Consider the following 22911-nt stretch of genomic DNA (forward strand, 5'->3'; position numbering starts at 1 on the left):
TTTGCGGGCAAAAAACAGAAATTCCCCTTATTTTGCGGCAAAATTGCAGAAATTTCTCTTATTATGGGGAAAAATTGCAGAAATTTCTCTTATTTTAGGGCAAAATTACAGAAATTTCACTTATTTCAGAGAAAAAAAGCAAAAATTTTTCTTATTTTGGGGCAAAAAGGCAGAAATTCCCATTATTTTGGAGCAAAAATTCAGAAATTCACCTTATTTTGGGGTAAAATTGCAGAAATTTCACATATTTCAGGGCAAAAAGGCAGAAATTTTCCTTATTTTGGGGCAAAATTGCAGAAATTTCACTTATTTCAGGGTAATAAGTAAGAAATTTTCCTTATTTTGGGGCAAAAAAGATAGAAATTCTCCTTGTTTTGGAAAAAAAATACAGAAATTCCACTTATTTAGTGGCAAAAAGGCAGAAATTCCCCTTATTTTGGAGCAACAATGAAGAAATTTCCCTTTTTTATGGCAAAAAAGTATGCATTTAACATATTTTCGGGCAAAAAGGGTGAAGTTTTCCGTATTTTGGAGCAAAATTGCAGAAATTCCCCTAATTGTGGGGCAAAAAGACCGAAATTCCCTATATGTTGTAGCAAAAAAACAGAAATTCTCCTTATTTTGGGGTAAAACTCAGAAATTCTAGTTATTTTGGGGCAAAATTCCAGAAATTTCCCCTATTTAGGGCAAAATTGCAGAAATTTCAATTATTTCAGAGAAAAAAAGCAAAAATTTTTCTTATTTTGGGGCAAAAAGTCAGAAATTCATTTTATTTTGGGGCAAAAATCAGAAAGTCCCTTTATTTTGGGGCAAAATTGCAGAAATTTTCCTTATTTTGGGGCAAAATTGCAGAAATTTCCTTTATTTGGGCAAAATTGAAGTAATTTCATTTATTTTCAGGTAAAAAGGCTGAAATTTCCTTTATTTTGCGGCAAAAAATGAGAAATTCCCCTTATTTTGGTGCAAATTTGCAGTAATTTTCCTTCATATGGGGCATAAAGACAGAAATTCCGTATATTTTGTTCCAAAAATGCAGTAATTCCCCTTATTTTGAGGTAAAAAGGCTGAAATTCCCCTTATTTGGGGGCAAAAAGGCAGAAATTTCTTTTATTTTTGAGCAAAATTGCAGAAATTTCATTTATTTCAGGGTAATAAGTCAGAAATTCCCCTTATTTTGGGGCAAAAAATACAGAAATTCCTTTTGTTTTGGGGAAAAAAGACAGAAATTCCACTTCTTTAGAGGCAAAAAGGCAGAAATTCCCCTTATTTTTGAGCAAAAATGAAGAAATTTCCCTTATATATGGCAAAAAGGTATGCATTCCCCTTATTTTCGGGCAAAAAGGCAGAAATTCCCTGTATTTTGGAACAAAATTGCAGAAATTCTCCTAATTGTGGGGCAAAAAGGCAGAAATTCCCTATATGTTGGGGCAAAAAGCCAGAAATTCTACTTATTTTGGGGAAAAACTCAGAAATTCCACTTTTTTTGGGGGAAAATTGCAGAAATTTCAATTATTTGGGGAAAAAAGGCAGACATTTTCCTTATTTTGGTGCAAAAATGCAGAAATTCCTAATATTTTGTGGCAAAAATGCAGAAATTCCCCTTATTTTGAGGTAAAAAGGCTGAAATTCCCCTTATTTGGGTTCAAAAATGCAGAAATTTCCCTTATTTTGGGGCAAAATTGCAGAAATTTCACTTATTTCAGGGTAATAAATCAGAAATTCCCCTTATTTTGGGGCAAAAAAGTAAGAAATTCTTTTTGTTTTGGGAGAAAAAGACAGAAATTCCAATTATTTAGAGGCAAAAGGCAGAAATTCCTCTTATTTTGGAGCAAAAATGAAGAAATTTCACTTTTTTATGGCAAAAAGTTATGCATTCCTCTTATTTTCGGGCAAAAAGACAGAAATTCCCTGTATTTTGGAGCAAAATTGCAGAAATTCCCCAAATTTTGGGGCAAAAGGTAGAAATTCCCTTTATTTTGGGTCAAAAATCAGAAATTCCCTTATTTTGGGGCAAAATTCCATAAATTTCCTTTATTTTGGGGCAAAATTGCAGAATTTTACCTTATTTTGGGGCAAAATTGCAGAAATTTTTTATTTGGGGCAAAATTACAGTAATTTCACTTATTTTCAGGAAAAAGGCTGAAATTTCCTTTATTTTTGGGCAAAAAAGGAGAAATTCCCCTTATTTTGGGGCAAAATTGCAGAAATTTTCCTTATTATGGGGCCAAAAAGCAGAAATTCCGTAAATTATGTGGCAAAAATGCAGAAATTCTCCTTATTTTGAGGTAAAAGTTGAAATTCCCCTTATTTGGGGGCAAAAAGGCAGAAATTTCCCTTATTTTGGTGCAAAATTGGAGAAATTTTACTTATTTCAGGGTAATAGGTCAGAAATTCCCCTTATTTTGGGGCAAAAAAGACAGAAATTCCCTTTGTTTTGGGGGAAAAATACAGAAATTCCTCTTATTTAGAGGCAAAAATGCAGAAATTCCCCTTATTTTGGAGCAGAAATGAAGAAATTTACCTTTTATATGGCAAAAAGGTATGAATTCCCCTTATTTTTGGGCAAATAGGCAAAAATTCCCCGTATTTTGGAGCAAAATTTCAGAAATCCCCCTAATTGTGGGCCAAAAAGCCAGACATTCCCTATATTTTGGGGTAAAAAGACAGAAATTCTTCTTATTTTGGGGCAAAACTCAGAAATTCCACTTATTTTGGGGCAAAATTGCAGAAATTTCACTTATTTCAGGGAAAAAGGCAGAAATTTTCCTTATTTTGGGGCAAAAAGGCAGAAATTCCTGATATTTTGTGGCAAAAATGCAGAAATTTCCCTTATTTTGAGGTAAAAAGGCTGAAATTCCCCTTATTTGGGAACAAAAATGCAGAAATTATCCATTATTTTGGTGCAAAATTGGAGAAATTTCACTTATTTCTGGGTAATCAGTCTGAAATTCCTCTTATTTTGGGGCAAAAAAGACAAAAATTCCGTTTGTTTTGGGGGAAAAAGACAGAAATTCCACTTATTTAGAGGCAAAAAGTCAGAAATTCCCCTTATTTTGGAGCAAAAATGAAGAAATTTCCCTTATATATGGCAAAAAGGTATGCATTCCCCTTATTTTCGGGCAAAAAGGCAGAAATTCCCTTTATTTTGGAGCAAAATTGAAGAAATTCCCCTAATTGTGGGGCAAAAAGGCAGAAATTCCCTATATGTTAGGGCAAAAAGCCAAAAATTCTCCTTATTTTGGGGCAAAACTCAGAAATTCCACTTATTTTGGGGCAAAATTGCAGAAATTTCACTAATTTCGGGGAAAAAAGGCAGAAATTTTCCTTATTTTGGGGCAAAAAGGCAAAAATTCCTAATATTTTGTGGGAAAAATGAAGAAATTCCCCTTATTTTGAGGTAAAAAGACTGAAATTCCCCTTATTTGGGGGCAAAAAGGCAGAAATTTCCCTTATTTTGGGGCAAAATTGCAGAAATTTCACTTATTTCAGGGTAATAAATCAGAAATTCCCCTTATTTTGGGGCAAAAAAGTCAGAAATTCCCTTTGTTTTGGGGGAAAAAGACAGAAATTCCACTTATTTAGAGGCAAAAGGCAGAAATTCCCCTTATTTTGGAGCAAAAATGAAGAAATTTCACTTTTTTATGGCAAAAAGTTATGCATTCCTCTTATTTTCGGGCAAAAAGGCAGAAATTCCCCGTCTTTTGGAGCAAAATTGCAGAAATTCCCCAAATTTTGGGGCAAAAGGTAGAAATTCCCTTTATTTTGGGGCAATAATCAGAATATCCCTTATTTTGGGGCAAAAATCAGAAAATCCCTTATTTTGGGGCAAAATTCAGTAAATTTCCTTTATTTTGGGGCAAAATTGCAGAAATTTACCTTATTTTGGGGCAAAATTGCAGAAATTTCTTTATTTGGGGCAAAATTGCAGTAATTTCACTTATTTTCAGGTAAAAAGGCTGAAATTTCCTTTATTTTTGGGCAAAAAAGGAGAAATTCCCCTTATTTTGGGGCAAAATTGCAGAAATTTTCCTTATTATGGGGCAAAAAAGCAGAAATTCTGTATTATGTGGCAAAAATGCAGAAATTCCCCTTATTTTGAGGTAAAAGTTGAAATTCCCCTTATTTGGGGGCAAAAAGGCAGAAATTTCCCTTATTTTGGTGCAAAATTGCAGAAATTTTACTTATTTCAGGGTAATAGGTCGGAAATTCCTCTTATTTTGGGGCAAAAAAGACAGAAATTCCCTTTGGTTTGGGGGAAAAAGACAGAAATTCCACTTATTTAGAGGCAAAAAGGCAGAAATTGCCCTTATTTTGGGGCAAAATTGCAGAAATTTCTCTTATTATGGGGAAAAATTGCAGAAATTTCTCCTATTTTAGGGCAAAATTGCAGAAATTTCACTTATTTCAGAGAAAAAAAGCAAAAATCTTTCTTATATTGGGGCAAAAAGCAGAAATTCCCATTATTTTGGGGAAAAAATTCAGAAATTCACCTTATTTTGTGCAAAATTGCAGAAATTTCACTTATTTCAGGGTAATAAGTCAGAAATTTTTCTTATTTTGGGGCAAAAAAGACATAAATTGTCTTTGTTTTGGGAAAAAAATACAGAAATTCCACTTATTTAGAGGCAAAAAGGCAGAAATTCCCTTTATTTTAAAGCAACAATGAAGAAATTTCCCTTTTTTATGGCAAAATGTATGCATTCCACTTATTTTCGGGCAAAAAGGCTGAAGTTCCCCGTATTTTGGAGCAAAATTGCAGAAATTCCTCTAATTGTGGGGCAAAAAGGTAGAAATTCCCTACATGTTGGGGCAAAAAAACAGAAATTCTCCTTATTTTGGGGTAAAACTCAGAAATTCCACTTATTTTGGGGCAAAATTCCAGAAATTTCTCTTATTTTGGGGCAAAATTGCAGAAATTTCAATTATTTCAGAGAAAAAAAAGCAAAAATTTTTCTTATTTTGGGGCAAAGAGCAGAAATTTCCTTTATTTTGGGGCAAAAATCAGAAATTCCCCTTATTTTGGGGCAAAATTGCAGAAATTTACATTATTTTGGGGCAAAATTGCAGAAATTTCCCTTATTTGGGGCAAAATTGCAGTAATTTCACTTATTTTCACGTAAAAAGGGTGAAATTTCCTTTATTTTGCAGCAAAAAAAGAGAAATTCCCCTTATTTTGGGGCAAAATTGAGGTAATTTTCCTTATTATGGGGCAAAAAGGCAGAAATTCCGTATATATTGTGCCAAAAGTGCAGAAATTCCCCTTATCTTGAGGTATAAAGGCTGAAATTCCCATTATTTGGGGGCAAAAAGGCAGGAATTTCTTTTATTTTGGAGCAAAATGGCAGAAATTTCATTTATTTCAGGGTAATAAGTCAGAAATTTCCCTTATTTTGGGGAAAAATTGCAGTAATTTCACTTATTTCAGGGTAATAAGTCAGAAATTCCCCTTATTTTGGAGCAAAAAAGTCAGAAATTCCCTTTGTGTTGGGGGAAAAAACAGAAATTTCACTTATTTAGAGGCAAAAAGGCAGAAATTCCCCTTATTTTGGAGCAAAAATGAAGAAATTTCCCTTTTTTATGGCAAAAAGGTATGCATTCCCCTTATTTTCGGGCAAAAAAGCAGAAATTCCCCGTATTTTGGAGCAAAATTGCATAAATTTCCCTAATTTTCGGACAAATGCAGAAATTCCCTTTATTTTGGGGCAAAAATCAGAAATTCCTCTTATTTTGGGGCAAAATTCCAGAAATTTTCTTTATTTTGGGGTAAAATTGCAGGAATTTACCTTATTTTTGGGCAAAATGCAGAAATTTCTCTTATTTGGGGCAAAATTGCAGAAATTTCACTTATTTTCATGTAAAAAGGCTGAAATTTCCTTTATTTTGGGGCAAAAAGGGAGAAATTCCCCTTTTTTTCGGTCAAAATTGCAGAAAATTTCCGTATTTTGGGGCAAAAAGGCAGAAATTTTGTATATTTTGTGGCAAAAAGGCAGAAATTTCCCTTATTTTGAGGTAATAAGGTTGAAATTCCCCTTATTTTGGGGCAAAAAAGCAGAAATTCCTAATGTTTTATGGCAAAAATGAAGAAATTTCCCTTATTTTGAGGTAAAAAGGCTGAAATTCCCCTTATTTGGGAACAAAAATGCAGAAATTATCCATTATTTTGGGGCAAAATTGGAGAAATTTCACTTATTTCAGGGTAATCAGTCTGAAATTCCCCTTATTTTGGGGCAAAAAAAAAAAATTCCGTTTGTTTTGGGGGAAAAAGACAGAACTTCCACTTATTTAGAGGCAAAAAGGCAGGAATTCCCCTTATTTTAGAGCAAAAAATGAAGAAATTTCCCTTATATATGGCAAAAAGGTATGCATTCCTCTTATTTTCGGGCAAAAAGGCAGAAATTCCCCGTATTTTGGAGCAAAATTGCAGAAATTCCCCTAATTGTGGGGCAAAAAGGCAGAAATTCCCTATATGTTGGGGCAAAAAGCCAGAAATTCTCCTTATTTTGGGGCAAAACTCAGAAATTCCACTTATTTTGGGGCAAAATTGCAGAAATTTCATTTATTTCGGGGAAAAAAGGCAGAAATTTTCCTTATTTTGGGGCAAAAAGGCAGAAATTCCTAATATTTTGTGGGAAAAATGCAGAAATTCCCCTTATTTTGAGGTAAAAAGGCTGAAATTCCCCTTATTTGGGGGCAAAAAGGCAGAAATTTCCCTTATTTTGGGGCAAAATTGCAGAAATTTCACTTATTTCAGGGTAATAAATCAGAAATTCCCCTTATTTTGGGGCAAAAAAGTCAGAAATTCCCTTTGTTTTGGGGGAAAAAGACAGAAATTCCACTTATTTAGAGGCAAAAGGCAGAAATTCCCCTTATTTTGGAGCAAAAATGAAGAAATTTCACTTTTTTATGGCAAAAAGTTATGCATTCCTCTTATTTTCGGGCAAAAAGGCAGAAATTCCCCGTATTTTGGAGCAACAATGAAGAAATTTCCCTTTTTTATGGCAAAAAAGTATGCATTTCACTTATTTTCGGGCAAAAAGGCTGAAGTTCCCTGTATTTTGGAGCAAAATTGCAGAAATTCCCCTAATTGTGGGGCAAAAAGGCAGAAATTCCCTATATGTTGGGGCAAAAAAACAGAAATTCTCCTTATTTTGGGGTAAAACTCAGAAATTCCAATTATTTTGGGGCAAAATTCCAGAAATTTCCCCTATTTTGGGGCAAAATCGCAGAAATTTCAATTATTTCAGAGAAAAAAAGCAAAAATTTTTCTTATTTTGGGGCAAAAATCAGAAATTCCCTTTATTTTGGGGCAAAATTGCAGAAGTTTACCTTATTTTGGTGCAAAATTGCAGAAATTTCCCTTATTTGGGGCAAAATTGAAGTAATTTCACTTATTTTCTAGGAAAAAGGCTGAAATTTCCTTTATTTTGCGGCAAAAAAGGAGAAATTCCCCTTATTTTGGGGCAAAATTGCAGTAATTTTTCTTCATATAGGGCAAAAAGACAGAAATTCCTAATATTTTGTGGCAAAAATTAAGAAATTCCCCTTATTTTTAGGTAAAAAGGGTGAAATTCCCCTTATTTGGGGGCAAAAATGCAGAAATTTCCCTTATTTTGGGGCAAAAAAGACAGAAATTCCCTTTATTTTGCGGGAAAAGTACAGAAATTTCACTTATTTAGAGGTAAAAAGGCAAAAATTCCCCTTATTTTGGAGCAGAAATGAAGAAATTTCCCTTTTATATGGCAAAAAGGTATGAATTCCCCCTTTTTTTGGCAAATAGGCAAAAATTCCCCGTATTTTGGAGCAAAATTGCAGAAATCCCCCTAATTGTGGGCCAAAAAGCCAGAAATTCCCTATATTTTGGGGTAAAAAGAGAGAAATTCTTATTAATTTGAGGCAAAACTCAGAAATTTCACTTATTTTGGGACAAAATTGCAGAAATTTCACTTATTTCAGGGAAAAAAGGCAGAAATTTTCCTTATTTTGGGGCAAAAAGGCAGAAATTCCTAATATTTTGTGGCGAAAATGCAGAAATTCCCCTTATTTTGAGGTATAAAGGCTGAAATTCCCCTTATTTGGGGGCAAAAAGGCAGAAATTTCCCTTATTTTGGGGCAAAATTGCAGAAATTTCATTTATTTCAGGGTAATAAATCAGAAATTTTTCTTATTTCGGGGCAAAAAAGACAGAAATTCTCTTTGTTTTGGAAAAAAATACAGAAATTCCACTTATTTAGAGGCAAAAAGGCAGAAATTCCCCTTATTTTGGAGCAACAATGAAGAAATTTCCCTTTTTTATGGCAAAAAAGTATGCATTTCACTTATTTTCGGGCAAAAAGGCTGAAGTTCCCTGTATTTTGGAGCAAAATTGCAGAAATTCCCCTAATTGTGGGGCAAAAAGGCAGAAATTCCCTATATGTTGGGGCAAAAAAACAGAAATTCTCCTTATTTTGGGGTAAAACTCAGAAATTCCAATTATTTTGGGGCAAAATTCCAGAAATTTCCCCTATTTTGGGGCAAAATCGCAGAAATTTCAATTATTTCAGAGAAAAAAAGCAAAAATTTTTCTTATTTTGGGGCAAAAAGGCAGAAATTCATTTTATTTTGGGGCAAAAATCAGAAATTCCCTTTATTTTGGGGCAAAATTGCAGAAGTTTACCTTATTTTGGTGCAAAATTGCAGAAATTTCCCTTATTTGGGGCAAAATTGAAGTAATTTCACTTATTTTCTAGGAAAAAGGCTGAAATTTCCTTTATTTTGCGGCAAAAAAGGAGAAATTCCCCTTATTTTGGGGCAAAATTGCAGTAATTTTTCTTCATATAGGGCAAAAAGACAGAAATTCCTAATATTTTGTGGCAAAAATTAAGAAATTCCCCTTATTTTTAGGTAAAAAGGGTGAAATTCCCCTTATTTGGGGGCAAAAATGCAGAAATTTCCCTTATTTTGGGGCAAAAAAGACAGAAATTCCCTTTATTTTGCGGGAAAAGTACAGAAATTTCACTTATTTAGAGGTAAAAAGGCAAAAATTCCCCTTATTTTGGAGCAGAAATGAAGAAATTTCCCTTTTATATGGCAAAAAGGTGTGAATTCCCCCTTTTTTTGGCAAATAGGCAAAAATTCCCCGTATTTTGGAGCAAAATTGCAGAAATCCCCCTAATTGTGGGCCAAAAAGCCAGAAATTCCCTATATTTTGGGGTAAAAAGAGAGAAATTCTTATTAATTTGAGGCAAAACTCAGAAATTTCACTTATTTTGGGACAAAATTGCAGAAATTTCACTTATTTCAGGGAAAAAAGGCAGAAATTTTCCTTATTTTGGGGCAAAAAGGCAGAAATTCCTAATATTTTGTGGCGAAAATGCAGAAATTCCCCTTATTTTGAGGTATAAAGGCTGAAATTCCCCTTATTTGGGGGCAAAAAGGCAGAAATTTCCCTTATTTTGGGGCAAAATTGCAGAAATTTCATTTATTTCAGGGTAATAAATCAGAAATTTTTCTTATTTCGGGGCAAAAAAGACAGAAATTCTCTTTGTTTTGGAAAAAAATACAGAAATTCCACTTATTTAGAGGCAAAAAGGCAGAAATTCCCCTTATTTTGGAGCAACAATGAAGAAATTTCCCTTTTTTATGGCAAAAAAGTATGCATTTCACTTATTTTCGGGCAAAAAGGCTGAAGTTCCCTGTATTTTGGAGCAAAATTGCAGAAATTCCCCTAATTGTGGGGCAAAAAGGCAGAAATTCCCTATATGTTGGGGCAAAAAAACAGAAATTCTCCTTATTTTGGGGTAAAACTCAGAAATTCCAATTATTTTGGGGCAAAATTCCAGAAATTTCCCCTATTTTGGGGCAAAATCGCAGAAATTTCAATTATTTCAGAGAAAAAAAGCAAAAATTTTTCTTATTTTGGGGCAAAAAGGCAGAAATTCATTTTATTTTGGGGCAAAAATCAGAAATTCCCTTTATTTTGGGGCAAAATTGCAGAAGTTTACCTTATTTTGGTGCAAAATTGCAGAAATTTCCCTTATTTGGGGCAAAATTGAAGTAATTTCACTTATTTTCTAGGAAAAAGGCTGAAATTTCCTTTATTTTGCGGCAAAAAAGGAGAAATTCCCCTTATTTTGGGGCAAAATTGCAGTAATTTTTCTTCATATAGGGCAAAAAGACAGAAATTCCTAATATTTTGTGGCAAAAATTAAGAAATTCCCCTTATTTTTAGGTAAAAAGGGTGAAATTCCCCTTATTTGGGGGCAAAAATGCAGAAATTTCCCTTATTTTGGGGCAAAAAAGACAGAAATTCCCTTTATTTTGCGGGAAAAGTACAGAAATTTCACTTATTTAGAGGTAAAAAGGCAAAAATTCCCCTTATTTTGGAGCAGAAATGAAGAAATTTCCCTTTTATATGGCAAAAAGGTATGAATTCCCCCTTTTTTTTGGCAAATAGGCAAAAATTCCCCGTATTTTGGAGCAAAATTGCAGAAATCCCCCTAATTGTGGGCCAAAAAGCCAGAAATTCCCTATATTTTGGGGTAAAAAGAGAGAAATTCTTATTAATTTGAGGCAAAACTCAGAAATTTCACTTATTTTGGGACAAAATTGCAGAAATTTCACTTATTTCAGGGAAAAAAGGCAGAAATTTTCCTTATTTTGGGGCAAAAAGGCAGAAATTCCTAATATTTTGTGGCGAAAATGCAGAAATTCCCCTTATTTTGAGGTATAAAGGCTGAAATTCCCCTTATTTGGGGGCAAAAAGGCAGAAATTTCCCTTATTTTGGGGCAAAATTGCAGGAATTTCATTTATTTCAGGGTAATAAATCAGAAATTCCTCTTATTTTGGGGCAAAAAAAGTCAGAAATTCCATTTGTTTTGGGGGAAAAAGACAGAAATTCCACTTATTTAGAGGCAAAAAGGCAGAAATTCCCCTTATTTTGGAGCAAAAATGAAGAAATTTCCCTTTTTTATGGCAAAAAGGTATGCATTCCTCTTATTTTAAGGCAAAAAAGCAGCAATTCCCCGTATTTTGGAGCAAAATTGCAGAAATTCTCCAAATTTTAAAGAAAAAGGCAGAAATTCCCTTTATTTTGGGGCAAAAATCAGAAATCCCCCTTATTTTGGGGCAAAATTCCATGAATTTCCTTTATTTTGGGGCAAAATTGCAGAAATTTACCTTATTTTGGGGCAAAATTCCAGAAATTTCTTTATTTGGGGCAAAATTGCAGTAATGTCACTTATTTTCAAGTAAAAAGGCTGAAATTTCCTTTATTTTGGGACAAAAATGAGAAATTCCCCTTATTTTGGGGCAAAATTGCAGAAATTTTTATTATTATGGGGCCAAAAAGCAGAAATTCCGTAAATTATGTGGCAAAAATGCAGAAATTCCCCTTATTTTGAGGAAAAAGTTGAAATTCCTCTTATTTGGAAGCAAAAAGGCAGAAATTTCCCTTATTTTGGTGCAAAATTACAGAAATTTTACTTATTTCAGCGTAATAGGTCAGAAATTCCCCTTATTTTGGGGCAAAAAAGACCGAAATTCCCTTTATTTTGGGGGAAAAAGACAGAAATTCAACTTATTTAGAGGCAAAAAGGCAGAAATTCCCCTTAATTTGGAGCAAAAATGAAGAAATTTCCCTTTTATATGGCAAAAAGGTATGAATTCCCCTTTATTTTTGGGCAAATAGGCAAATATTCCCCGTATTTTAGAGCAAAATTGCAGAAATCCCCCTAATTGTGGGCCAAAAAGCCAGAAATTCCCTATGTTTTGGGGTTAAACGACAGAAATTCTTCTTATTTTGGGGCAAAACTCAGAAATACCACATATTTTGGGGCAAAATTGCAGAAATTTCACTTATTTCAGGGAAAAAAAGCTGAAATTTTCCTTATTTTGTGGCAAAAAGGCAGAAATTCCTAATATTTTATGGCAAAAATTAAGAAATTTTCCTTATTTTGTGGTAAAATGGCTGAAATTCCCCTTATTTGGAAACAAAAATGCAGAAATTATCCATTATTTTGGGGCAAAATTGGAGAAATTTCACTTATTTCAGGGTAATCAGTCTGAAATTCCCCTTATTTTGGGGCAAAAAAGACAAAAATTCCGTTTGTTTTGGGGGAAAAAGACAGAAATTCCACTTATTTAAAGGCAAAAAGGCAGAAATTCCCCTTATTTTGGAGCAAAAATGAAGAAATTTCCCTTATATATGGCAAAAAGGTATGCATTGCCCTTATTTTCAGGCAAAAAGGCAGAAATTCCCCGTATTTTGGAGCAAAATTGCAGAAATTCCCCTAATTGTGGGGAAAAAGTCAAAATTCCCTATATGTTGGGGCAAAAAGCCAGAAATTCTCTTTATTTTGGGGCTAAACTCAGAAATTCCACTTATTTTGGGGCAAAATTGCAGAAATTTCACTTATTTCGGGGAAAAAGGCAGAAATTTTCCTTATTTTGGGGCAAAAAGGCAGAAATTCCTAATATTTTGTGGGAAAAATGCAGAAATTCCCCTTATTTTGAAGTAAAAAGGCTGAAATTCCCCTTATTTGGGGGCAAAAAGGCAGAAATTTCCCTTATTTTTGGGCAAAATTGCAGAAATTTCACTTATTTCAGGGTAATAAATCAGAAATTCCCCTTATTTTGGGGCAAAAAAGTCAGAAATTCCCTTTGTTTTGGGGGAAAAAGACAAAAATTCCACTTATTTAGAGGCAAAAGGCAGAAATTCCCCTTATTTTGGAGCAAAAATTAAGAAATTTCACTTTTTTATGGCAAAAAGTTATGCATTCCTTTTATTTTCGGGAAAAAAGGCAGAAATTCTTCGTATTTTGGAGCAAAATTGCAGAAATTCCCCAAATTTTGGGGCAAAAGGTAGAAATTCCCTTTATTTTGGGGCAAAAATCAGAAAATCCCTTATTTTGGGGCAAAAATCAGAAAATCCCTTATTTTGGGGCAAAATTCCATAAATTTCCTTTATTTTGGGGCAAAATTGCAGAAATTTACCTTATTTTGGGGCAAAATTGCAGAAATTTCTTTATTTGGGGCAAATTTGCAGTAATTTCACTTATTTTCAGGTAAAAAGGCTGAAATTTCCTTTATTTTTGGTCAAAAAAGGAGAAATTTCCCTTATTTTGGGGCAAAATTGCAGAAATTTTCCTTATTATGGGGCAAAAAAGCAGAAATTCCGTATTATGTGGCAAAAATGCAGAAATTCCCCTTATTTTGAGGTAAAAGTTGAAATTCCCCTTATTTGGGGGCAAAATGGCAGAAATTTCCCTTATTTTGGTGCAAAATTGCAGAAATTTTACTTATTTCAGGGTAATAGGTCAGAAATTCCTCTTATTTTGGGGCAAAAAAGACAGAAATTTCCTTTGGTTTGGGGGAAAAAGTCAGAAATTCCACTTATTTAGAGGCACAAAGGCAGAAATTCCCCTTATTTTGGAGCAAAAATGAAGAAATTTCCCTTATATATGGCAAAAAGTTATGCATTCCCCTTATTTTCGGGCAAAAAGGCAGAAATTCCCCGTATTTTGGAGCAAAATTGCAGAAATTCCCCTAATTGTGGGACAAAAAGGCAGAAATTCCCTATATGTTGGGGCAAAAAGCCAGAAATTCTCCTTATTTTGGGGCAAAACTCAGAAATTCCACTTAATTTAGGGCAAAATTGAAGAAATTTCACTTATTTCGGGGATAAAGGCAGAAATTTTCCTTATTTTGGGGCAAAAAGGCAGAAATTCCTAATATTTTGTGGGAAAAATGCAGAAATTCCCCTTATTTTGAGGTAAAAAGTCTGAAATTCCCCTTATTTGGGGGCAAAAAAGCAGAAATTTCCTTTATTTTGTGGCAAAATTGCAGAAATTTCACTTATTTCAGGGTAATAAATCAGAAATTCCCCTTATTTTGGGGCAAAAAAGTCAGAAATTCCCTTTGTTTTGGGGGAAAAAGACAGAAATTCCACTTATTTAGAGGCAAAAGGCAGAAATTCCCCTTATTTTGGAGCAAAAATGAAGAAATTTCACTTTTTTATGGCAAAAAGTTATGCATTCCTCTTATTTTCGGGCAAAAAGGCAGAAATTCCCTGTATTTTGGAGCAAAATTGCAGAAATTCCCCAAATTTTGGGGCAAAAAGGCAGAAATTCCCTATATGTTGGGGCAAAAAAACAGAAATTCTCCTTATTTTGGGGTAAAACTCAGAAATTCCACTTATTTTGGGGATAAATTCCAGAAATTTCTCTTATTTTGGGGCAAAATTGCAGAAATTTCAATTATTTCAGAGAAAAAAGCAAAAATTTTTCTTATTTTGGGGCAAAGAGGCAGAAATTCTTTTGATTTTGGGGCAAAAATCAGAAATTCCCCTTATTTTGGGGCAAAATTGCAGAAATTTCACTTATTTCAGGGTAATAAATCAGAAATTCCCCTTATTTTGGGGCAAAAAATTCAGAAATTCCCTTTGTTTTGGGGGAAAAAGACAGAAATTCCACTTATTTAGAGGCAAAAGGCAGAAATTCCCCTTATTTTGGAGCAAAAATGAAGAAATTTCACTTTTTTATGGCAAAGAGTTATGCATTCCTCTTATTTTCGGGAAAAAAGGCAGAAATTCTCCGTATTTTGGAGCAAAATTGCAGAAATTCCCCAAATTTTGGGGCAAAAGGTAGAAATTCCCTTTATTTTGGGGCAAAAATCAGAAAATCCCTTATTTTGGGGCAAAAATCAGAAAATCCCTTATTTTGGGGCAAAATTCCATAAATTTCCTTTATTTTGGGGCAAAATTGCAGAAATTTACCTCATTTTGGGGCAAAATTGCAGAAATTTCTTTATTTGGGGCAAATTTGCAGTAATTTCACATATTTTCAGGTAAAAAGGCTGAAATTTCCTTTATTTTTGGGCAAAAAAGGAGAAATTTCCCTTATTTTGGGGCAAAATTGCAGAAATTTTCCTTATTATGGGGCAAAAAAGCAGAAATTCCGTATTATGTGGCAAAAATGCAGAAATTCCCCTTATTTTGAGGTAAAAGTTGAAATTCCCCTTATTTGGGGGCAAAATGGCAGAAATTTCCCTTATTTTGGTGCAAAATTGCAGAAATTTTACTTATTTCAGGGAAATAGGTCAGAAATTCCTCTTATTTTGGGGCAAAAAAGACAGAAATTCCCTTTGTTTGGGGGAAAAAGACAGAAATTCCACTTATTTAGAGGCACAAAGGCAGAAATTCCCCTTATTTTGGAGCAAAAATGAAGAAATTTCCTTATATATGGCAAAAAGTTATGCATTCCCCTTATTTTCAGGCAAAAAGGCAGAAATTCCCCGTATTTTGTAGCAAAATTGCAGAAATTCCCCTAATTGTGGGACAAAAAGGCAGAAATTCCCTATATGTTGGGGCAAAAAGCCAGAAATTCTCCTTATTTTGGGGCAAAACTCAGAAATTCCACTTATTTTAGGGCAAAATTGAAGAAATTTCACTTATTTCGGGGCAAAAGGCAGAAATTTTCCTTATTTTGGGGCAAAAAGGCAGAAATTCCTAATATTTTGTGGGAAAAATGCAGAAATTCCCCTTATTTTGAGGTAAAAAGGCTGAAATTCCCCTTATTTGGGGGCAAAAAGGCAGAAATTTCCTTTATTTTGTGGCAAAATTGCAGAAATTTCACTTATTTCAGGGTAATAAATCAGAAATTCCCCTTATTTTGGGGCAAAAAAGTCAGAAATTCCCTTTGTTTTGGGGGAAAAAGACAGAAATTCCACTTATTTAGAGGCAAAAGGCAGAAATTCCCCTTATTTTGGAGCAAAAATGAAGAAATTTCACTTTTTTATGGCAAAAAGTTATGCATTCCTCTTATTTTCGGGCAAAAAGGCAGAAATTCCCCGTATTTTGGAGCAAAATTGCAGAAATTCCCCAAATTTTGGGGCAAAAAGGCAGAAATTCCCTATATGTTGGGGCAAAAAAACAGAAATTCTCCTTATTTTGGGGTAAAACTCAGAAATTCCACTTATTTTGGGGATAAATTCCAGAAATTTCTCTTATTTTGGGGCAAAATTGCAGAAATTTCAATTATTTCAGAGAAAAAAAGCAAAAATTTTTCTTATTTTGGGGCAAGAGGCAGAAATTCTTTTGATTTTGGGGCAAAAATCAGAAATTCCCCTTATTTTGGGGCAAAATTGCAGAAATTTTCCTTATTTTGAGGCAAAATTGCAGAAATTTCACTTATTTTCAGGTAAAAAGTTTGAAATTTCCTTTATTTTGCAGCAAAAAAAGAGAAATTCCCCTTATTTTGGGGCAAAATTGCAGTAATTTTCTTTATTATGGGGCAAAAAGGCAGAAATTCCGTATATTTTGTGCCAAAAATGCAGAAATTCCCCTTATCTTGAGGTAAAAAGGCTGAAATACCCCTTATTTGGGGGCAAAAAGGCAGAAATTTTTTTTATTTTGGAGGAAAATGGCAGAAATTTCATTTATTTAAGGGTAATAAGACAGAAATTTCCCTTATTTTGGGGAAAACTTGCAGTAATTTCACTTATTTCAGGGTAATAAGTCAGAAATTCCCCTTATTTTGGAGCAAAAAAGTCAGAAATTCCCTTTGTTTTGGGGGAAAAAACAGAAATTTCACTTATTTAGAGGCAAAAAGGCAGAAATTCCCCTTATTTTGGAGCAAAAATGAAGAAATTTCCCTTTTTTATGGCAAAAAGGTATGCATTCCCCATATTTTCGGGCAAAAAAGCAGAAATTCCCCGTATTTTGGAGCAAAATTGCATAAATTTCCCTAATTTTGAGACAAATGCAGAAATTCCCTTTATTTTGGGGCAAAAATCAGAAATTCCTCTTATTTTGGGGCAAAATTCCAGAAATTTTCTTTATTTTGGGGCAAAATTGCAGGAATTTACCTTATTTTTGGGCAAAATGCAGAAATTTCTTTTATTTGGGGCAAAATTGCAGAAATTTCACTTATTTTCATGTAAAAAGGCTGAAATTTCCTTTATTTTGAGGCAAAAAGGGAGAAATTCCCCTTTTTTGGGTCAAAATTGCAGAAATTTTCCGTATTTTGGGGCAAAAAGGCAGAAATTTTGTATATTTTGTGGCAAAAAGGCAGAAATTTCCCTTATTTTGAGGTAATAAGGTTGAAATTCCCCTTATTTTGGGGCAATAAGGCAGAAATTCCCCTTATTTTGGGGTAAAATTGCAGAAATTTCAAATATTTCAGGGCAAAATGGAAGAAATTCCTCTTATTTTAAGGCAAAAAGATGAAATCGAAAATTTTTGGCTAAAATTGAAGAAATTTCACTTATTTCGGGACAAAAAGGCAGAAATTCCTATTAATTTCGGGCAAAAAGGCAGAAATGACCCATATTTTGGAGCAAAATTGCAGAAATTCCCCTAATATTTGTGCAAAAATGCAGAAATTCCCTTTATTTTGGGGCAAAAAGGCAGAAATTCTCCATATTTTGGTGCAAAACTCAGAAATTTCCCTTATTTTGAAGTAAAATGCAGAAAGTCCCCATATTTTGAGGCAAAAGGCAGAAATTTCCCTTATTTTGGGGCAAATTTGCAGAAATTTCACTTATTTCAGGGTAATAAGTCAGAAATTTTCTTTATATTGGGGCAAAAAAGACAGAAATTTCCTTTGTTTTGGGGGAAAAACACAGAAATTCCACTTATTTAGAGGCAAAAAGGCAGAAATTCCCCTTATTTTGGAGCAAAAATGAAGAAATTTCCCTTATATATGGCAAAAAGGTATGCATTCCCCTTATTTTCGGGCAAAAAGGTGGAAATTCCTCGTATTTTGGAGCAAAATTGCAGAAATTTTCCTAACTGTGGGGCAAAAAGGCAGAAATTCCCTATATGTTGGGGCAAAAAGACAGAAATTCTTCTTATTTTGGGGCAAAACTCAGAAATTCCACTTATTTTGGGGCAAAATTGCAGAAATTTCACTTATTTCAGGGAAAAAAGGCAGAGATTTTTCTTATTTTGGGTCAAATAGGCAGAAATTCCTAATATTTTGTGGCAAAAATGCAGTAATTCCCCTTATTTTGAGGTAAAAAGGCTGAAATTCCCCTTATTTGGGGGGAATAAGGCAGAAATTTCCCTTATTTGGGGGCAAAAAACAGAAATTCCCCTTATTTTGGGCCAAATTTGCAGAAATTTTACTTATTATGGGGAAAAATTGCAGAAATTTCTCTTATTTTAGGGCAAAATTGCAGAAATTTCACTTATATCAGAGAAAAAAAGCTAAAATTTATCTTATTTGGGGGCAAAAATGCAGAAATTCCCTTTATTTTGGGGCAAAAATTCAGAAATACACCTTATTTTGGGGTAAAATTTCAGAAATTTCACATATTTAAGGGCAATAAGGCAGAAATTTTCCTTATTTTGGGGCAAAATTGCAGAAATTTCACTTATTTCAGGGTAATAAGTCAGAAATTTTCCTTATCTTGGGGCAAAAAAGACAGAAATTCTCTTTGTTTTGGAAAAAAATACAGAAATTCCACTTATTTAGAGGCAAAAAGCAGAAATTTCCCTTATTTTGGAGCAACAATGAAGAAATTTTCCTTTTTAATGGCAAAAAATATGCATTCCACTTATTTTCGGGCAAAAAGGCTGAAGTTCCCCGTATTTTGGAGCAAAATTGCAGAATTCCTCTATTTGTGGGACAAAAAGGCAGAAATTCCCTATATGTTGGGGCAAAAAACCAGAAATTCTCCTTACTTTGGGGTAAAACTCAGAAATTCCAATTATTTTGGGGCAAAATTCCAGAAATTTCCCTGATTTTGGGGCAAAATTGCAGAAATTTCAATTATTTCAGAGAAAAAAATCAAAAATTTTTCTTATTTTGGGGCAAAAAAGCAGAAATTCATTTTATTTTGGGGCAAAAATCAGAAATTCCCTTTATTTTGGGGCAAAATTGCAGAAATTTACCTTATTTTGGGCAAAATGGCAGAAATTTCCCTTATTTGGGGCAAAATTGAAGTAATTTTACTTATTTTCAGGTAAAAAGGCTGAAATTTCCTTTATTTTGGGACAAAAATGAGAAATTCCCCTTATTTTGGGGCAAAATTGCAGAAATTTTCCTTATTATGGGGCCAAAAAGCAGAAATTCCGTAAATTATGTGGCAAAAATGCAGAAATTCCCCTTATTTTGAGGTAAAAGTTGAAATTCCCCCTATTTGGGGGCAAAAAGGCAGTAATTTCCCTTATTTTGGTGCAAAATTGCAGAAATTTTACTTACTTCAGGGTAATAGGTCAGAAATTTCCCTTATTTTGGGGCAAAAAAGACAGAAATTCCCTTTATTTTGGGGGAAAAAGACAGAAATTCCACTTATTTAGAGGCAAAAAGGCAGAAATTCCCCTTATTTTGGAGCAAAAATTAAGAAATTTCCCTTTTATATGGTAAAAAGGTATGAATTCCCCTTATTTTTGGGCAAAAAGGCAAAATTTCCCCGTATTTTGGAGCAAATTTGCAGAAATCCCCCTAATTGTGGGCGAAAAATCCAGAAATTCCCTATATTTTGTGGTAAAAAGACAGAAATTCTTCTTATTTTGGGGCAAAACTCAGAAATTCCACTTATTTTGGGGGAAAATTGCAGAAATTTCACTTATTTCAGGGAAAAAAGGCAAAAATTTTCCTTATTTAGGGGCAAAAAGGCAGAAATTCCTAATATTTTGTCGCAAAAATGCAGAAATTCCCTTTATTTTAGGTAAAAAGCCTGAAATTCCCCTTATTTGGGGGCAAAAATGCAGAAATTATTTATTATTTTGGGGCCGAATTGCAAAAATTTCACTTATTTCAGGGTAATAAGTCAGAAATTCCCCTAATATTGGGGCAAAAAAGAAAAAAATTCCTTTTGTTTTGGGGGAAAAAGACAGAAATTCCACTTAATTAGAGGCAAAAAGGCAGAAATTCCCCTTATTTTGGAGCAAAAATGAAGAAATTTCCCTTATATATGGCAAAAAGGTATGCATTTCCCTTATTTTCGGGCAAAAAGGCAGAAATTCCCTGTATTTTGGAACAAAATTGCAGAAATTCTCCTAATTGTGGGGCAAAAAGGCAGAAATTCCCTATATGTTGGGGCAAAAAGCCAGAAATTCTACTTATTTTGGGGCAAAACTCAGAAATTCCACTTTTTTGGGGGGAAAATTGCAGAAATTTCACTTATTTCGGGGAAAAAAAGCAGAAATTTTCCTTATTTTGGTGCAAAAAGGCAGAAATTCCTAATATTTTGTGGCAAAAAAGCAGAAATTCCCCTTATTTTGAGGTAAAAAGGCTGAAATTCCCCTTATATGGGGGCAAAAATGCAGAAATTTCCCTTATTTTGGGGCAAAATTGCAGAAATTTCACTTATTTCAGGGTAATAAATCAGAAATTCCCCTTATTTTGGGGCAAAAAATTAAGAAATTCTTTTTGTTTTGGGGGAAAAAGACAGAAATTCCACTTATTTAGAGGCAAAAGGCAGAAATTCCTCTTATTTTGGAGCAAAAATGAAGAAATTTCACTTTTTTATAGCAAAAAGTTATGCATTCCTCTTATTTTCGGAAAAAAGGCAGAAATTCCCCATATTTTGGAGGAAAATTGCAGAAATTCCCCAAATTTTGGGGCAAAAGGTAGAAATTCCCTTTATTTTGGGGCAAAAATCAGAAATTCCCTTATTTTGGGGCAAAATTCCATAAATTTCCTTTATTTTGGGGCAAAATTGCAGAAATTTACCTTATTTTGGGCAAAGTTGCAGAAATATCTTTATTTGGGGAAAAATTGCAGTAATTTCACTTATTTTCAGGAAAAAGGCTGAAATTTCCTTTATTTTTGGGCAAAAAAGGAGAAATTCCCCTTATTTTGGGGCAAAATTGCAGAAATTTTCCTTATTATGAGGCCAAAAAGCAGAAATTCAGTAAATTATGTGGCAAAAATGCAGAAATTCCCCTTATTTTGAGGTAAAAGTTGAAATTCCCCTTATTTGGGGGCAAAAAGGCAGAAATTTCCCTTATTTTGGTGCAAAATTGCAGAAATTTTACTTATTTCAGGGTAATAGGTCAGAAATTCTCCTTATTTTGGGGCAAAAAAGACAGAAATTCCCTTTGTTTTGGGGGAAAAATACAGAAATTCCACTTATTTAGAGGCAAAAAGGCAGAAATTCCCCTTATTTTGGAGCAAAAATGAAGAAATTTCCCTTTTATATGGCAAAAAGTTATGAATTCCCCTTATTTTTGGGCAAATAGGCAAAAATTCCCCGTATTTTAGCAAAATTGCAGAAATCCCCCTAATTGTGGGCCAAAAAGCCAGAAATTCCTTATATTTTGGGGTAAAAAGACAGAAATTCTTCTTATTTTGGGGCAAAACTCAGAAATTCCACTTATTTTGGGGCAAAATTGCAGAAATTTCACTTATTTCAGGGAAAAAAGGCAGAAATTTTCCTTATTTTGGGGCAAAAAGGCAGAAATTCCTGATATTTTGTGGCAAAAATGCAGAAATTCCCCTTATTTTGAGGTAAAAAGGCTTAAATTCCCCTTATTTGGTGGCAAAAATGCAGAAATTATCCATTATTTTGGTGCAAAATTGCAGGAATTTCACTTATTTCAGGGTAATAAGTCTGAAATTCCCCTTATTTTGGGGCAAATAAACAAAAATTTCGTTTGTTTTGGGGGAAAAAGACATAAATTTCACTTATTTAGAGGCAAAAAGGCAGAAATTCCCTTTATTTTGGAGTAAAAATGAAGAAATTTCCCTTATATATGGCAAAAAGGTATGCATTCCCCTTATTTTCGGGCAAAAAGGCAGAAATTCCTCGTATTTTGGAGCAAAATTGCAGAAATTCCCCTAACTGTGGGGCAAAAAGGCAGAAATTCCCTATATGTTGCAGCAAAAAGACAGAAAATCTCTTTATTTTGGGGCAAAACTCAGAAATTCCACTTATTTTGGGGCAAAATTGCAGAAATTTCACTTATTTCAGGAAAAAAAGGCAGAAATTTTCCTTTTTTTTTTGGCAAATACGCAGAAATTCCTAATATTTTGTGGCAAAAATGCAGAAATTCCCTATTATTTTGAGGTAAAAAGGCTGAAATTCCCCTTATTTGGGGGCAAAAAGGCAGAAATTTCTATTATTTTGAGCAAAATTGCAAAAATTTCATTTATTTCAGGGTAATAAGTCAGAAATTCCCCTTATTTTGGGGTAAAAAATACAGAAATTTCTTTTGTATTGGGGGAAAAAGACAGAAATTCCACTTATTTAGAGGCAAAAAGGCAAAAATTCCCCTTATTTTGGAGCAAAAATGAAGAAATTTCCCTTTTATATGGCAAAAAGGTATGCATTCCCCTTATTTTCGGGCAAAAAGGCAGAAATTCCTCGTATTTTGGAGCAAAATTGCAGAAATTCCCCTAACTGTGGGGCAAAAAGGCAGAAATTCCCTATATGTTGGGGCAAAAAGACAGAAATTCTCCTTATTTTGGGGCAAAACTCAGAAATTCCACTTATTTTGGGGCAAAATTGCAGAAATTTCACTTATTTCAAGGAAAAAAGGCAGAAATTTTCCTTATTTTGGGACAAAAAGGCAGAAATTCCTAATATTTTGTGGCAAAAATGCAGAAATTCCCTTTATTTTGAGGTTAAAAGGCTGAAATTCCCCTTATTTGGGGGCAAAAGGCAGAAATTTCCCTTATTTTGGGGCAAAATTGCAGAAATTTCACTTATTTCAGGGTAATAAATCAGAAATTCCTTTTATTTTGAGGCAAAAAATTCAGAAATTCCCTTTATTTTGGAGGAAAAAACAGAAATTCTACTTATTTAGAGGCAAAAGGCAGAAATTCCCCTTATTTTGGAGCAAAAATGAAGAAATTTCACTTTTTTATGGCAAAAAGTTATGCATTCCTCTTATTTTCGGGCAAAAATTCAGAAATTCCCCGTATTTTGGAGCAAAATTGCAGAAATTCCCCAAATTTTGTGGCAAAAGGTAGAAATTCCCTTTATTT

This window comes from Micromys minutus (assembly GCF_963924665.1).
Source record: "Micromys minutus genome assembly, contig: SCAFFOLD_43, whole genome shotgun sequence".
Lineage (NCBI taxonomy): Eukaryota > Metazoa > Chordata > Mammalia > Rodentia > Muridae > Micromys > Micromys minutus.